The sequence below is a fragment of the Anoplophora glabripennis genome, unplaced genomic scaffold, assembly GCF_000390285.2.
Source record: "Anoplophora glabripennis isolate ALB-LARVAE unplaced genomic scaffold, Agla_2.0 scaffold277, whole genome shotgun sequence".
In the NCBI taxonomy this organism is placed as follows: Eukaryota; Metazoa; Arthropoda; class Insecta; order Coleoptera; family Cerambycidae; genus Anoplophora; species Anoplophora glabripennis.
The window spans coordinates 111,771-130,728 of NW_019416368.1; positions in this window are offsets into that span (position 1 = coordinate 111,771).

Genomic DNA, 18,958 nt, shown 5'->3' on the forward strand with positions numbered 1-18,958 from the left:
TTGAATCGCCATCAGAAGTGGATTCTTACGATATAAGCGAGGAGACATCTGATGCATCGCTGTTAGAACAATTTACTTGTATCCAACAGGAAGAAGAAGAAGAAGAGGAAGAAGAAGAAGGAAGAGAAGAAGAAGGAGACATTACACTTGAAGTTCCATTAGATAATTATAAATCAGACGAATAGTTGTCCCTAATTACTCATAATTCACACCGCTTTCATCATTTCCAATAGTACCATTTTTTATTTAATACAATACAAACTTACCGTTTGGCTGAAAAATGTAAAAAACCCATATTTGCGAACTTTGACCTTGAATAAATGTTTTTGCAGATGTGGGATCGATGGGGACTTTTCACATTTCATTTATAATGGTGTTCCCAACATTCGTACAAATTTTCAGCTTTATGCAAATTATTGTAAGCTTACCCCTATTTTTTGAGCTACTTTGACCTATTCTGCATTAGATTAGAACCCCTTGGATTAATTGGGACTACTAAGAATTCACAATATGCCACATAGAGAGCCTTCGTAAATGATTACAAGCCACGCGACAAGTAATTTTGTTTGGAATAGAAATTTTATTTCTTTCCCGTTGGCAATTAAATATTGGTAAAATTAATACATTACACAAGATTACATTAAAACACAACATTCTGTTTCACCGGTTGTGATTGGCGTAATCTTTCACGAGATTCTATTCAACCAATCAGCGATCGCATTGTCTCGAGCGTAGGCGTAATGGTTTGTTACTGTTTATTGTAAACGAATCATTAATATTGGTGACGTCAAGATTTAGGGAATTTTCGTTACGAGTACCAGTCATGCAATGTTGGGTTGCCTAAGCTCGGGGATCATGTGACTTGTAAATATTTATGAAGGCTCTACAATACTTGTTGAAATACAATTTCAAGAAAATTATCGGAACTACTATAACAATTTACCGTGCTTAGAATTTTCCGAAAATGTCTTCCTACTCCGGATATCGAATGCGGTTAATTCCAAGAAAGTAACGCAGTAGTCTTCTTGGTATTCTATCTCAACAAATATTGTACGAGCTGTACTTCAAATTATTTTTACATACATAAAACTTCAAGGTGAAAAATATGAAAAATCTGCCATATATACCGCTGAGATATATTTTAATCGTATGGTTGTATCAAAAAACGTAAATAGGGCTATTGCATGATCAAACAAATTTTTAAAATATTTGTTCGTTTCGCCAATATTTTTACATTTTTAACTTCAACGCTGTTCATTTCTAAACCATTAATAATAATTGAAAGATAGTTTATAAGGCATATTTGCATCATTTTTGGTGCTCCGAATTCTTTTATACATGCTATAAATCGCCCTGTATATAAACTGAAAGTGTTATTTCTTGCAATTTTTTAATAGCTTTTACTATTTTGTCATACTGTAAACTAAAATATTACAAAAGTTCCTCGCCCGACAAGGATTAGTTGTTGTTTTTAATAAATTTGTTAATATGACTTTCAAAGGTTACTAAAAAATTATTAAAGGCTTTGGAAACTTAAACGTATGAGTTATCTACTTAAAATCAACTTCTTGTGCTGCAGGTTTACCTACTAATTTTATTAATTTTTTCTTTGCGGTATCGCAAAAGGTAAAAAAATAATTATGTAACATTAAGTACCCTATAATTAATTACTAAAACTATTACAGATTAGTATTTTATTATTATAAGACATAGTAGATATTACGATGCTTCTTTGTTTACAGAATAGCCAAAAGGATATTTTTGGCTATTCTAAAAACGCATATCGAAAAGAGCAGATAAAAAACAATAAACACTCATCATTATGTTAGGTATCTAGTATTTAACTTCATATTAGTTAGGTAATTTTTGAAAATATGTCGGTTTTGTATTAAATAAATAATAATAGACTCTTTTAGTGTGACGTCACATATTTAGGCAACCCGCAACAAATTGTCATAGTTAAAATTGTACAGACCGAATCTGACCCTTGTGTACCTACTATGTATTTACATAGATACTATAAAAATTAACAACTTCAAATGAATTTATTTTTACAAATATTTAGAAGTATTTAGAAACAACCAACACGTGTTTGGTAAAATAGATACACTATTGTGCATACAAAAAGCGATATAAAAGAATATTCCTAAATTTAAATAAAGTAAAAATTTAACATTAGCCGTGTTATTCCTAATGCCATGATCATTAGGAATAACAGCCGGAAAGAATAACCTCATACGCAGTTGAGATCTTGTTGATATATTATCCCTGTTATCATTAGCGTATTTTCTCTTGTTTTGTTTAATCTTGGTATTTTCTAGTTTTACTAATTATTTTTATTGTTTTTCATGGTGTTGTACTGTGTCAATGTGTTTATCGAGTGGTTTATTATAGACGTACTCTTAACCATAACCAAACTTTCCTTGAATGATATCTTATTGCGAGGCTACTTCGCATTCATGAAATTATCTTAATGCGCACGCTCAGTAACATTGATATAATTTTAATTTATTAATTACTATAAGTCAATATTGTTCTGTAAATTTAAATATATAAATTCTATAATTCTTTTAGTTTTCCACTCGGGGTTTGAAGCTTCTTAAATATTTCTAATATTGCCAGAATATAGCAATATTTAAGGTCATGACAAAGAAGCCATTTTTTTGGCACTTATGTCCAAAGTACATAAGGTCGAAAATCGATCTAGTAAAAATATTGACAAATCTTCATGACAATGTGCACTATGGGTTGCCTATTATTTGGCGTATGTGACGTCACTACTAAAAAAGCATTAAATATAGCATATTATATTTGCTTCATTACTACAGTTCAACTTATTTTATCTAATCGGGTTATTATAACATAGTTTTTTTCCAAAATTTTAATTGCACTACACTGACCATTTTTCCCAACGTTACTGCAAATTTTTAATTTATTATGTTTCTGTTTTTTATATAATCTCGGTGTTTTTGTATTCTAAGGCAAGTCTAGAGATCTCACCAACCTGATATCTATTGTATTCACATGGTATATTAAGAACAATTTTGGAATATTTACAATATAATTCTAGGAAGCATTTTTTGAATATGATAAACGATGTAAAATTTATCCATAAAGATGTTCACGTAAATGTACGTAAGAAATTGTCCTATAAACACAGGTCAGTTTTAATTATTGTTATGCCATAGCTGTCAAAGTTCATCAGACGTAATCGATTTTATAATTTTTTATTATTTTGAACCATTATTAGAAACCGCAAAATTATAGGTTATTACATAAAAATTATATAAGCTGATAAATCTCACTTCCTTCATGATTTACACATTGTGAATTGCAACTTAAGAAATATATTTTTATGGTGGATTTTCATATTCAATTCCATTGTGGGTTAACGTAGGTATTCATTTTAAACGGAACATTTATTTAAAATTTTCTTGTGAAATGCGAAAACAATAAAACATTTATGAATTTACTATACGAAGTGTGTTCAGAAAATAACCGAACTTAATTTTTTTAAACTTTATTATTAATTTTATAGTAGGTGCTCCCCCCCCTCCCCCTATTTGATGTTTCCATTTAGCGAAGCAGTCCTAGATAGCTTAATTTGAAATGGCCTTTAAAGTCTGTGACGAATAAACTTTGATGTCATTATTAATTATCTGAAAACAGCGTCCTTTCAGCACTGATTTTAATTTCGGAAATAAGAAAAAATCACAAGGAGCCAGGTCTGGCGACTAAGGAGGGTAAAGGAGGACAGTAATTAGACTTTTGGCATAAAACTAACTAATTAACAAAGATGAGTGCGCGAACGCATTGTCATGGTGCAAGAACAATGAATTATCTCGCCACACTCTGGTCTTTTGCGGATTTTTTCACGTAACCATTGTAAAACGCCTTGATAGTACACACGATTCACTGTTTCACCTTGAGGCAAGAATCAAAATGCACAATTTCATTAGAGTAAAAAAAACAGTAGGCACAACTTTGACATTGGAACGTGACTGACGTACTTTTTTGGGGCGTGGAGATCTTTTGCCAATCAATTGTGATGATTGAACTTTTGTCTCAATCTCGTAAACTCAGCTTACGTCTCCCATTATGATCCTTTGAATGAATGTTTCATCGTCATTGAATTGTTCAAGGGGTTGCAGACATACATCCACACGTTTTTTTTCTGTTGTTCGGTCATTAAACGAGGAACAAATTTTGCTGCAACTCTATGCATGTTCATTTTTTCAGTCAAAATTTTATGGCATGACCCAATTGATATGCTAATCTCTTTTGCAATTTCTCTGATAGTTAGTCGGTGATTTGCATGCACCAGTTCTTTAATTTTCTGAACGCGGGAGTCATCAGTTGATGTAGAATGCCTTCCTGGTCGAGGATCATGTTTAATTGCCTGACGACCATTTAATCGTGAAAACCTTTTGTAACATTGCGTACGACCCAGAGCATCGTCTCCGCAAACATGTTTTAAAAGTCGAAACGTTTCCACGAAAGTTTTCCGCAGTTTCACGCAAAATTTTACATTACATCGTTGTTCCACAAAATCGTACACTTAAACACGTTGCACTCAAATAACAAAATCACGAAAATTAAATGAGATATCAACAACCCAAGAATATGTAGTTTCAGAGGAGGTTATGCGCAACGCAATACTGCCAACCGCATATCACTAAATATCTCCATTAACGCGTAATTCAAAGTTAAATTATTTTCTGAACAGACCTCGTATGCATACTGAAAATACCTTTAAAAGTGGACCAGAGGAAAGTTGAGATATCTTCAATTTTTAAATTCACTTTAGAAATATAAAGTTTCTATCGTATCCTGTGCCATGGCAACTTGTATAATTATGAAATTAACCAATTTCTGTTTTTTGGTTGAGCACTATTTAAAGCAATTTGGCTTTAGGCCAGCCGTACACAAAAAAGTATACAGGTAATATAATGAAAATCATTTTTCTTCGAATTTTCAAACATCTACAATTGTTGTTACGTTGGGTACCTATATGTAGTACAAAATAACTTTCTACTGATTGATTTATATTTTTCTTTTATTTTATTGTAACAAAAAAAAAACAAACGTATTATACAAACTAAATTTTTATTTCAGAAATTTGGTTTAAATGCCAAAGATTTTTGTATTTTCAGTTAATATAAAAAAATAAGTTTCTACTTTTGATTCCACATGCTTGCTTTTTCCTTCATTGTATTTATGCATTTCTTGTGTGTGCGGTTAACTTTAGGATAATTTGAAATATGTGGTGCTATAAATAGATTATTTATTATTAGCATAAGTGATAGGAATAAAATAACTGGTTTTTACACAGGTTAAATATTAAAAGGTGGAGGTACATATTATTAAGGTGAAAGTAACAACAATACTATTTGCTAACTTAGATTTACACTAATACAATTTTGACCACAAGAATCAGTGGAAACTAATTTTTTTCCGATAATTTTGATATTTTATAATGAGCAGTAGGTAAATAAATACTCACACACTCAAAAATTATTGGGCTAAATAAATATCGTTTGGCGTGAACTAATTCCAGGTTTGGATATTACCTAGAACAGGGTGTTTCAGGATTAAGTCGGCAAACTTTAAGGAGATATCTCTCATAAAAAAATAAGAAAAAATCAAGTATAAATTTTTTTCCAGAGACGCTTCATTTTTGAAATAAAGGGCGTTAAAAATTTTTAAAAAAATTTGAATTTTTTAAATAACTTCTAAATGAAGAAGGCTATTTAAGCCTAATTTGGCATGACACATCTTCTTATAAGATACCATTTTTCCATAGAAGTAGAAGTCCCACAAGCAACTAGTGGCGGAGTTATGGGGACTCAGACTCATTAAATTATAAAAAAATTAATACGGCCCTACTGAAAATAAAAAATGATGCTGTTTTTAGATAGAATAGTTTGTTATTGACAAAGAGTGTACATTCACTTTTGTTCCTAACTCTTATAGTTTCATAGCAAAATTGATTTTTCGGAAGGGTGCTTCTGGATTCTGTCGATAAACTTTAAAATGAACCTCAACAAAAATTTTCGAGTAGACTGCTATCAAGTAGGGTTTCTGGTTTCTCGGCCTATTTTTTGTCTCGGGTCTCGAGAATTCTCGACTAGGAATTCCCGGGAATTCTCGAATTCTCGAGAAATTTCTAAAACTTAAAAAAGTCATCATTTTGGTATTGCAATGCGAAATATAAACATGCTATTATACTTAACAATCATCATTAACATTTATTATTTATTCAGTATTTTTATTAATTACTTATGTTTCTACTTCTACTAACAAAACTAAATTAAACTTTTAGTTTCTTCTTAAAAACCTTTAACTTGTTTTTTTATTAAACACTTTCAATATACTTATGTTTATTTCAATGTTTTTGAATCGTAGTTTTCTTTCTATAATAATTATTAATAATCATTAATCATGCAGTCTTTTAATTAAATAAATAGTAAATAAGGAATTTAACCGAAGAAATCTTAAAAAAAACAAGTTTAATTTAAAGATACAGAAGCGTTCTTCCTATTAATTTATCACTTCAACATTAGGTATCTGATTATAATAAAATTTCTGTTTTAAGAGTTATAAAAAAAATGATAAATACAAAAGTTGCACGATTTTTTATGATATTTTCGAATATGATAGTAGAAAAACAAATGAAGTTCAAACAAAATGGTCGCGGACTTTGTTAATTTAAATGGAACATCCTGTATATTTTTACATATTTGGATAGAACGTTCCCTGTCGAGCATAGTCATATGGGGTTTGTTGGGTCCATCTCTAATAATAGGCGAGATAATATTAAAAAACGAAATTATGTTTTTTTATTAAGAAAATAAGACATCTTGTAATTGTTAGACCTCTTTCAGGCATTTCGCAAAGATCGTGTAACTTTTGTATTTCACATTATTTTATAACTCTTAAAACAAAAAAGTTAAAGAGGGGGGGGGGTCAAAATATAGTGAATCACCATGTATATTAAAAAAAAAGAATCATCAAAGTAAACTTAAAAACTTAAAATAAATAAATCATGAGCTGGTAGAGAAACCACTTTAACCGCTCAGTTATTTGTCGAGCAACGAATTGAACGAATGAACGAAACCAACTCCAGTCAAGAACTTAAGACGCGAGTGATTTTTAAATTTCTCGATTTCTCGATTTCTCGACACTTTTTTCTCGTCTCGAGTAAGACCAGATTTCCCGGGAATTCTCGCTTCGAGAAGTCTCTACCAGAAACCCTACTATCAAGCAATGTTAATTTGACGTTTTAAATGTTATTTTGAGAATTGTTGCATAAATGCATTTGCATTAGATAAAGCGCATTGCATTAGATAAAGCGTTCTAATAATAAAAATAAGTTTAATAATTATTAAATTATGGAAAGTGGCCTTCGACTAATTTTTTTTAATCTTTGCTATGTGATAGTTCTGACCGCGTGGATCAAACGACATCACATAATCCATGGTTGTGATGTCGTTCATCTGAAGATGGGATAAAACCCGAAACGATCGTAATAAAAATTGCAAAAAGGAAAAAAAATGTTTTTATAAACAAATTATTTATTTTTATTTGTGACCAGATTAGTAATTTTTCAAGAAAAAATTATTTACTTATTTTTGTGTATTTCATTTATCATTACTGATCACTGCTTGGTTTGGAAATTTGCTTTTTAATCGCTTTCCCTTAAATTATGAGATTTGACAACAATGCATAGCCCAGTTCCTAACTGTGCATGCGCTGCGACTAAAGCACGCCGTTGTTTCAGGTCACACTAGCTTGTCCAGCGGCGGGGTATGAAAGTTAAGTTTTCACGCCGGAATTTGAAAAAATAAACTACTGATACGTGTCTCTAAAGGTGAAGGGTAGCTTCTGTATAAATATGACCCTCATTCAGAGTTAAACCCTGAATATAAACAATGTAGATTTCATTACTAGCTCCGGTACTTTGACTTTTGTTAATCTAATTCAAATTAAATCTATAAATTTTCCTAAAAAATCATACTAATGTTCTATGATACTAAAATTTAGGATATTAAAGCAAGTAATGATATGTTTGATATGGTTTTTCACATTGCTTTGCATTAACATTCGTTATTTGATCTTAGGCGTGAAATTAACCCCCTCGTAGGGGTGGGTGTGGATTTAATTTACATTATATTTTTTTCCAATACTGAAAATATTATTTTAAAATGATTTCTTAAAGTATTTACAAATTGTTACAGTTCATTATAAAGTTTTATCTTATTCTCACTATTGCACCCTATTTTAGGGGATAATGTAGGTACCATTTTACTTTAAAATGCTCTCTTACATCGGTTTTTGAGCTGCGGATTTGGATTCTGAATCAAAAATACACAAGATCTGTGTGTTCATGACTCTGGTACAGAACTTTTTTTTTGTTGGGCAGTGTTATTTTTGTGTAAAATTACTATATTTACTAGAACAAATTAATACTCAATGAAAAGGCAGACTCGATACTGATTTTTTAACGAATTTTTAATCAAAAATATTAACGTACATCTTGCCTTCCTGTGCAATTTTATAGGTATCTGTATAACCTTGTGGTTTACAAAAATATATCATTTCAAGTTCTAGGAACAACTGATCCTACTCCGATAAGGTGCAGTATTCGCCGCTTGCTTTATATGCTAATTAATTCTTGCTTTTTTTTTGCGGTGTCGAACAATCCAGTATGTCACGCTTTTTAGTTAATTAGCTATACTGTTCTTGTCATTTTACTACCAATTGATTTAAATCGTAATTAAGTAGGTACCTATATTTTTCTGTTTAAATATATTGTCCTAATCTGAAATGGCTTAACTTAAAATGTTTTTCTTGATTTATAAGCTCTACGTTGAGAAATTTTATTTTTTTAAGAAATAATTGGTACAATATTTAATACCGCGGACATCCGACAAAAATTGAGTTTAAGACTGTTTGTTAAATGTTAATGCATTACGTCGTTGACTTAGATGACTTCTTTTTCAGAGACATTCTGAAACTGCAGCAGGTTTTTTTTAAACTAAATTTTTTTATATTGAAATACTATTGTCGCGAAATAAAACAAGTAGGTACCTATATCAAAAGAAAATAATTAGAATACAAATATAATACCAAGTGCTCCTAAGTACAATAAAGTGACATCTAGTATTTTTTCTTAATACCGCTCAGTAACAAATTATTGGTTAGGATAAGTTCTTGAGGGAGCACAAAGTTAACCATCTACTACTTATTTTCTGTTGTGGCATACGTTTAAAATTATATTTTATATCAATGAACTTGTTGAGTGAAGTTTTCTTCAAATTCTCGTGTAAGAGCTGTATTTGGCCGATTATAAAGAGCCTGATCTATATTCTCCCGAGGGTTAAGCGAATATGTGTTTTGCCGTCTAAAGTAATTAATTAAGTTCAAAGTACTTTTGCGGATAGCGGTTTATTTGTGTTTCCGTAAATGTTCGGGATATTTTTTCCCAATAATGTGCGTCCTGTTCGTGGAAGAGATTCTTCTCTACATTTTCAGTTTGTTTGTGGAGGAGATTCTCTCTTTCCCCCTCTTGCTTGTAGAGAAATTTTTTTCCTTATAAACTTGGCTTGTGTAGAAATATCTTTCATCTTCTCTCCTTTGCTGTTTGGGAGAAATTGTTTCTGCCCAAATTCAAAGAAGAGCAGATTATCAAATTCTTCCAATAATTTTCCATCTATAATAAAATATTGAAGCCGTGGATCATTTGCCTCAGCATATTCTCAGATGACAATAGATTGTTGACATTATATGGAATGTATGCCCCATAGATATTATTATTATTATTTATTTTTACTTTAATTTGTATTAGTTATGTTTTTGTTAGTGTATTTGTTTTTGTTATGTAGTATAGTATATAATTTTTGTAATGTTTAATGATTAAATATTCGTTTGGGCGCCTTTTGTTGTGTAGAATGTAATTTGTGTGTGTTGAAATTAATTTTTATTGGATGCAGGTTCTCAGGATAAAGTTAAGCAATAACAATAACAAATTTCATCGAATTATACTTTTCTTACCTTGGTTTTGCTTATCTCTCCTCCGGCAGCTTTATCTTGCATAAATAATATTTACAGTGTACACTTTATTACAGTGTAGATAGGAATGTTTAGTTATCAATGATACACTGTCCCTCAAAAACACTTATTAAGAATACTAGCATGAGTTCTTACCTCAGAGAAGCGGTTCAATATTATTCAAATTTTCTATGACTATAGGTTTGAGTAGGAAGCAATGAATGAAGGCAAATTTTTAACGATTTTAACAATATGACATTTATTAATTATTCATTATAAAATTCCGAACAATATTTTTAAGAAACACAGAAACTAGATATGTTATGAACTTTTACATGAATAAATAACTGATAAATTTTCTTAACACTACCTAACATAATTTTGAAAATATTTGGTTAACCAATTAGTATTGTTTTAAATGTATTACAAAACAAATTAACTTAAATTAGGAACACAGAAACTTAACTAACCCTTATACTATGCAATGTTCTAAAATATTTAATTTCTATTCACTGGTATTGTCTATGGTTTGAAATACAGTTTTTGATTTCACAAAATGTTTTTTATTCGGATTTGTAAACACTCTAATTTATGTTTTGGAGAGTATGCTTAGGCACTGGACTTACATTTTCCATTGTCTCAGCGTTGGAATGTCCAATATTCACTCTAACTTCGCTTTTTAGTCGTGGGTGAAACGGCTGTTCTCGTCTCTTGTGGGTCGTTTTTTTTGTGAGTTGGTTGCGTCCTGGTTTTCTACGATGTTATTTGGGGAGCTACAGGATAACATGCACCCCTAATCTGTATCTGGGACCAACTAGTTTCTCTTCCAACTTGTTTACTTCGAAACGATGCTGTGTTGTTTTCCGTTAGAAGGTAAAATTTCTGATTTGTCCTTTTTTTATTGGTCACTTGTATCCATGAGATATTGTTTTCTTACTGCGCACTTTCTCTCCAACATATTGCGATGTGATTTTATTTTTAATAAATTACGGCGTAACTTATATTTTGTAACTGCGTAGTATTTATTTTACGTTTTAAAACTAGTTTACAAGACATTTCTATATGCAATTCTGAATAACAATTTTTATAATGAACTTCTAGCCTATGTGTTTTTCTGATACTATAATATTTGAATTTTCTTTTGTACTAATTTATTTAACGTTTATTTAATTGTAAAATTGTTAAATTGACCTTTCTTGTGGCATTTTTCTTGTGCTTTCATGGTTCCACTTCGATCCTAAACTTTATCTTTTTGACATGTTTCTCTATTAAAATGTACTAGTTAAATTTTGAATGATAATATTTTAGTTTTGATATGATATAACTATGAAATGGGATTTTATTTTACTTTAAAAGTAATTTATGTTTTCATTATAGTCTACGTTATAATTTCATGAATTTTTTCTCTACCATTACTCTGTGTCGTGTCTTGAAATACAGTGTGTTCATTTCAATATATAGCTTATATAAGACCTCGGCCTATTCTACCTTTTTGTGAACGCTGTTTCATGGTTTTCAGCGCAGACGGTGACGAACTTTCAGGGTTGGTAAGTACATCCCAGGAATCTCACCTGAATCTCATCTAGGATATCGTCTATACCGTATTATCGACCTTTGTATGTCTAGATGATTTTCAGACAAGGTTTTTTCGAATCTATCACTTCATACAACAATTCCTTGAAAAATTGGTGAACAATTTCTACTCTGTCTCCCTCTAAAACCGCATTGATGGAAAATTTTATAGCTTAGCTGGCTCTTTTTGCCTTCTGGTACTAGATGATACTCCAGCAAATTTACATTCCTTCGAGCACGATCACTCATTTCTTTATAGAATGTCGTCAGATAACGCTCGAAATGCTTCGAAATGTTCGTTGGAATGGAAGTGGAGTAAAAATTTTATTAATTTATGGAAGCGAAGGGGAACCAATTTGAACATGTAATAAAATAACATTCATTGATATTTTATTCTTTAAGTGATGATTCTATTGCCATATCCAAACCAAAATTCGTATGTCGGCGTGAGCTGAATTGAAAAAGCTTTAAAATGAGGTGTCACTCAACATAGGGTACCATTTAAAGTATAAGGGTATTTTACATCCCTGCCTAAGAGGTAGCTTTCTAGACACCAGAACTTACGCCATCACGTGTCCCCCTTGAGACGAAAATCGGCGTGCCTCAGGTTTTTTTGTTTTTTTTTTAATTCCGATATTTTCCAGGTGGGAAGTTTTAATTGAAACACCCTGTATATCTACATTTGCTTCATACAACACATTCTCTATGTATTAGATCAATTCTTTTTTTCGTGTTTATCTATAACATTACAAGAAATATTATAAATGTGAGTATATTAAAGAATAATGTCAACTATTCAAAATTGTTTTCTTATTAAATGTAATAGTCCAACGTTTTATAAACTGCTTTTCTTCTGAGATATTAGAAACAAATTTTATTTTTTTCAAAAGAGAGAGCGTGATGAAATAAGAGCAGTATTATTTTGCTCCACAAAAAATTTAAGGACACGTAATCTACTGAATCCCCAAATAAATTGTACGCATATTGCTATAATTCTTCGCTGACGCGGAAAGTATATCTATGCAAATATTAGGACCCCTTTGTAAATTCACGAAAAACTCTCTTTTACAGATCTGTTTGGGGATTAGACGATGATATAGTGGCGTTGCAACGACGGCTGTTACCTTTCTCATTTCAGCATCATTATCTCCTTTCTCCTTTTTGATAATTTCTACCACACATAATGGATATAATTATACAAATATTATATTAGATGGAAAATTATTTACTCGATCTATGTCTGCTCCTACTAGTTGAGGTACTGGTAAAATACATCCTCGAAAAGATAGTCTGAAAGTGTGCAATTTTTGTAAATTATGTATGTTTTAGTAATTACAATTAATCTCCATTGTGAAATATTTTGGTTGTTTGGGTACGTATTTTTTTATATTCTTTCCTATCAAAAAATTCTAATATTCCTTTGCTTCCTATAAAAAAATGGTGTAATTCTAAATATAAACATTTCATGAAATGTGTCTTGTTTCATTTGTCATCTTTTTATAAAAATAAAATATTAACAAAGCTTTTTGTAAATTAGTGGTAGATTTTCTAAAAAAAAAAACGTAAAAAGCCATTTTTTGCACTTTTTTGTCAAGGAAGAAAAACTATTTTTATTCGAAAACCATGACAGGTCCTTGACTAATACAAGTTTTTAAAACTACTCTTAGATTTACTACGCAATAATTCATGATCTTGAAACTAGAGACTTAAAACTTCAAAATGCTATTACTTTTAGCTTGACTCAACCATTTTCACTGAGAAACAGTATCCCAAAGATTACTAAAAAATTTGGGAAATTTTTTTGTTCCCTAAATTTTTTTCATTAGTGTAAATAATTCTAAGCCGATAAAATTTGGTGTGCTTTCAAATCTTTAAATACCTATTTTGGGCTTTAATTTGAAATAAAGCAGTTTGTTGCGTACCAAATTGTCTGAACATTTTGTATGTTCCGTAGTGACGTTACACTGTATACAGGGTGTCTCACGATGACGGCCCCTTAGAATTATTTCAGAGACTACTTCGATTTGAATTTTGAAAATTTGGGATACCGAGTTTTTGGGCATGCCCTTCTTAACTAAAATAATGGGGTCCACGTACCACTTCCGGTTATAACGGAAGTCGCCATAAACTTGCTTATTTTAAATGGAACACCCTATATATTATTGCAATTTTGGGTTCTACGTGTTATTCTAGGTGGACTTTTATGAAGTTTCCCTATTCCTAAAATAAACCGTTTTCGAGATTAGCTTCAAATCATGTGTATTTTATAGTAAGAAAGATAAAGCAACACGATTTATAGGGAGGATAGCTAGACCCCTAGTTGCTAGAAATTTAATGCAGAGTTTAGTTAACTTCAAACCTTCATAAGCCGGTTTTTTTAAATGGAACAACCTGTATGTTTTTCTATATTCTGATAAGCAATTTTATTCTCTTTCGAACGGTATCAGGATTCCCTATACCTATCGCTTCTAGTTTTTAAGTTATCTACTATTTTTTGTGTAATCACCTAAAATCATGTAATTCCTTGCGAGGATAGCTGTGGAATTTCTAGCAAAACTTCAAAACAAACAACTAAACTGTCAATTTGTTGTTAGTTTCTTGCAGTGACAGTTTAATTTAGTGTTTATAAGAAATGGAAAACAATACATATTCAAATGCTGATATTTTAAATTTATTATTCATTCACGGACGTTGCAATGGGATTATAAGCAGAACATGTATAGTTTTTAATGAGACATATCCAAATTTGCCATCAATGAGCAGAAAAAAGTTAAGAAGAATTTTAGCAAATCAACTAGAGTATGGTCGAATTTGTGCAGAAAGAATGTTACCAAACTCAATAACTTCAAATGAAGATAATGTAATAAATGTGCTAGCCTATTTTAATGTTCATTCAGAATCCTCAACTCGAGCCGCAATCCATTAGATTTTTATGTTTGGGGAGTAATAAAGCAAAAAGTTTATTCTGCACCCGTTGCTTCAAAAGAGGATTTGATTGCTCGAATTCGAAGAGCGTTTCATGCCTGCAGCTGAAATAGCAAAAGCGGTGACTGATAATGTTATCTCTGGAATCCACAAGTGCTTAGCTGTTAATGGGGATCATATTGAACACTTATTACTTTTTTAAGTATTTTATTTTATCTTAGTGCATTATTATTATTAACATACATAATTAAAATTGTGTATTACTAGGTATGAAGTTGATTTTTTAGAATTCTTCTTAACTTTATTCTTCTCATTGGTGGAATATTGAGATGTGTCTCATTAAAAATTGTAAATGTTCTGATTAGAATCCCATTGCTACGTCTGTGAATAAATAATAATAAATAACTGGTGACAGTTTAGTTGTTTGTTTTGAAGTTTTGCTAAAAATACCACAGCTATCCTCGCAAGCAATTACATGATTTTAGGTGATTACACAAAAAGTAGTAGATAACTTAAAAAACTAGAAGAGATAGGTATAGGGAACCCTGATACCGTTCGAAAAAGAATAAAATTGTGTATCAGAATATAGAAAAATATATAGGGTGTTCCATTAAAAAAAAACGACTTATGAAAGTTTGAAGTTAACTTTAAATTTTTAGCATCCTGTATGCAATTATGCCACTTTGACAGTATGGATGGTTAGCTTAGGGGTCTAGCTATCCTCCTATAAATATTGTTGCTGTATTTTCTTACTATAAAATACACATGGTTTGAAGCTAGTCACTGTTTCTCACCTTTTTTTTTTGAAAAAAAATATCTCGGAAAATGGTTAATTTTAGGAATAGGGAAACTTCATAAAAATTGTAATAATATATAGGGTGTTCCATTTAAAATAGGCAAGTTGATGGCGACTTCCGTTATAACCGGAAGTGGAAGTGGTACGTGGACGCCATCATTATATTTGAGAAGGTCATGCCCGAAAACCCGGTATCCCAAATTTTCAAAATTCTCTGAAATAATTCTAATGGGCCGTCACCGTGAGACTCCCTGTATCTGTTTATAAGAATTAATGTAGTAAAAATTCACCTTATAGTCCTAGTGGAAATACGATTGAAAACTTTTATTTACAAGGACGAATTGACAAAGATAAGTCTATCAAAACAGTAATCGTAAAGTATGTAGGAATAATTTAAAATCACACCTACATACCATACCATACCAATTGTGCTGTAATTTGAATTTGATTATAAAAATCATCTGTGATTAATAAACCAACTTCAGTTGCAGAGTGCTAGAACCAGTGCTGTTCTGTAAAACGTATAAAAAAAGAAAATAAGGTGTCGATGCAGCAATTTGATGAAGGCGGTGTTCTTTCAAGCGCTCCACAGGAATCGACTTCCTGGGGTTGTTATTAAAAATAGCGTCATCTCACCTCAATATATTACATATAAATTTTTCATTAAAACTACTAGAAGAATAATAATTAAATCCAACCAGCTACCTATTCATTAGAATATGAGCATTCGATTTTAAAATTACCTTGACAGATTTGGTAATAATAAAATTAATAAGTAATGTAAGTATTAGTAAGTGTAGAGTATCATGTAAGATATATCAAATTTAATTCAAAATAGATACATATCTATTTTGAATTAAATTTGATATACAGGGTGTAACTAAATAAGTGTAAAACATTTAAGGGGGTGATTCGTCATCGAAAAAAAGATAGGATCTTTCATATAAAGAAACTTCATTGGAGCATCCCTTGTTAAGATACAGCCCCTTAAAGGGGGTACATAAAATTTGTTTAACAATTTTTTTCACAAGCACTAAACAAGTTACAATATTGAAATTAACCTGACATTTTCTACTACCAAAAAGACACTTAGCCAGTAATTTATTTGGTTTACCCCATGGTTGTAAGGGGTGGAAAACGCAACCCCTAAAATTTATTTCCAACGTAATTTTTTGTCTTATTATTTTTTTACCATTTAAAAATTTATTTCCGATAGCCTGTTTCATTCTAAAAAAAAATGTCTCTTGAATTTTTTGCCCAAATTAAACCAGTTCGCAGCAAAAAATTATTTTACGAACAAGATACATATCGCCATAAAACGAAAATACGAAACTAATTTATCTAGTAGGCCGCCATTAGCGATACTGACAATTAAATTGGAATCAAGCTGTCAGTTTGTAAATTTTTGAAATTGAAGTAATACTAATTGTGTATTGTTCTGTTCTTAATTTGTTACTTTAATAATTCACTTGTTATTAAAATGGCATACACAAATGAGGAAATGGCTGATATGCATTACGTTTACGGTCTGTCGCAGGGGAATGGGTTAGAAGCTTCTACAAGATATGCTGAAATGTATCCTCAACGGCAGCATCCTTCACATAGAATATTTGTCTGACTTCATCAACGATTACGTGAATATGGTTCATTCAACAAAAGAACGCAGGATTGTGGTCGCCATCGAGAAGTAAGAACACCACAGCTTGAGGCAGCAGTACTTAATTTGATAGAAGAACAACCTACTATCAGTACTAGAAAGATTGCTTTCCAGCTAAATGTTGATCATATGACGGTATTTCGAATTTTAAAGGAACATCTCTTATACCCTTACCATCTGCAACGAGTACAGGCACTGTTACCGCGAGACTTTCCGAACCGTCTTGAATTTTGCAATTGGATGCTGGAAATGATTAGAAGAAATCGTGACTTTCTGAAGACGATCGAATTCACAGACGAATGTAGTTTTTCTCGGGACAAGATTATTAATTTTCATAATTACCACATATGGGCTGATGAAAACCATCACGCTATTGTCGAAACTAACCATCAAGAACAGTTTTCTCTTAAGGTGTGGGTCGGAGTTATTGGGGATTATTTAATTGGGCCTCATTTTCTACCTCCTCGATTAAATGGTGAGGCATACGTTCAATTTTTAAGAAAAGTGCATCCCCCCGTACTGCTGGAGGAAGTTCCTTTGGGCGTCAGAAGGGATATGGTTTTTATGCATGATGGGGCTCCCGCCCATTTTAGTCAAGTAGCACGTCAGCATTTAACTGAAACATATGCAAATCAGTGGATAGGTCGAGGAGGACCACAGAATTGGCCCGCTCGATCCCCGGATCTCAATCCTCTGGATTTGTCTACTTGGGGCCATTTGCAGCATTTGGTTTATCGTACTCCTGTTCGCGATGTAGAGGACTTAAGAAACCGCATTATCGATGCGTGCAGGGTAATTAGAGAGACTCCAGGAATATTTGAGCGAATACGTGGCTCAATGCGCCGACGTCTAGACGCATGCGTAATGTCTGAAGGTAGACATATTGAACATTTACTATGATTTCTACATGTTGTATGTTTTGTTATTATTAAATTAGTTTTGATTATTCCCCTTTAATCATTTAATGCAGGTAGTAACTACAAAATAACAGTAAATCCAGTCCGCATTTATGACGATGTATCTCTGTAGTTGTTCGTAAAATAATTTTTTACTGCGAACTGGTTTAATTTGGGCAAAAAATTCAAGAGACATTTTTTTTTAGAATGAAACAGGCTATCGGAAATAATTTTTTAAATGGTAAAAAAATAATAAGACAAAAAATTACGTTGGAAATAAATTTTAGGGGTTGCGTTTTCCACCCCTTACTACCATGGGGTAAACCAAATAAATTACTGGCTAAGTGTCTTTTTGGTAGTAGAAAATGTCAGGTTAATTTCAATATTGTAACTTGTTTAGTGCTTGTGAAAAAAATTGTTAAACAAATTTTATGTACCCCCTTTAAGGGGCTGTATCTTAACAAGGGATGCTCCAATGAAGTTTCTTTATATGAAAGATCCTATCTTTTTTTCGATGAGGAATCACCCCCTTAAATGTTTTACACTTATTTAGTTACACCCTGTATATATATAAAACCGAAAATATTTATTTATGGCATTTAAGGTAAAAAATAAGTTTATTAGAAGCATTTCAAGTCTTTCTGATTCAGATTTTATTTTTCCAATTTATTATTATTTCTCTTTTAAAATCTTTTAATTTTTTAAGTGTTGCAAGGTATCTAAAGACCAATTAATACAATAGTGAAATGCTCAGATAAATTGCAGTATTTGTTCGTTCTACCTCATCTCTTTGCGATGAAGCCTAGTGCAGACCTTTGTTGACGAGAAGTTGCAAGTATAATATGAACATGTTAGTATATTGACATTGTGGGAAACAACCAGTATGACTAAAAATAACTATAAGTATATTTTTATTATTCAAAAATTAAGTAGGAATTGTCAGAAGCAACAAAAATGTTTTCTTTACATCTAAGTAAAATATAATTTTCATATAAGGAATCAAATGTATGCCCATTTATCAAATTTTATGATAAACAGCCAACTTTTGACATTTTCTTTCTT